Genomic DNA, 598 nt, shown 5'->3' with positions numbered 1-598 from the left:
ATTCACTAGTCAACTGTTCCCTTTGGTCACTTTTTTTTTTTTCATCTTTTGTTTTCTTTGCTTTACTTTAGGTGGAATACATTTAGTTCATTTTATTGATAAGCATTTGAATAGTACATAATTAGTAAAATAGTTTTAGTAAACGTCTTATTCTACGTAATATGTGCGGGAATATGTTCATAATTCTTTTAAAAATTTGACTCGCAAGTATCAATTGACACACATATATATATATATATACATATATGTGGGCGCGCATGTGATTAGTTAAAAAATATCACAATTTAAGTATGTGATTGAGATATATACTCACAAATTTATGAAGATATTGATATATTTCGCTTCTACTTAATTAATTATAGTTTTATATTTTCCGTTAACTACGTATTTTATTTACTTGGTTGTAGCTTAAATACCTTATAGGCAACCTTTATGTTTTACCACGAAATTCGTCTATTTTGAAACTTTGGATTTAGAATTTAATACTTGTTGATTTAGTAAACTTTACATATATATTATTAGATTAATCTACTATTGCTAGGGGCATAATAAGATAGTAAAAAATACGTATATTCACCAGATCTCTCAATGAACACTT

The sequence above is a fragment of the Capsicum annuum genome, chromosome 4 (genome assembly GCF_002878395.1).
Source record: "Capsicum annuum cultivar UCD-10X-F1 chromosome 4, UCD10Xv1.1, whole genome shotgun sequence".
Taxonomy (NCBI): Eukaryota; Viridiplantae; Streptophyta; class Magnoliopsida; order Solanales; family Solanaceae; genus Capsicum; species Capsicum annuum.
The sequence above is the reverse complement of the archived record's forward strand: the minus strand, read 5'-3'. Positions refer to the sequence as shown.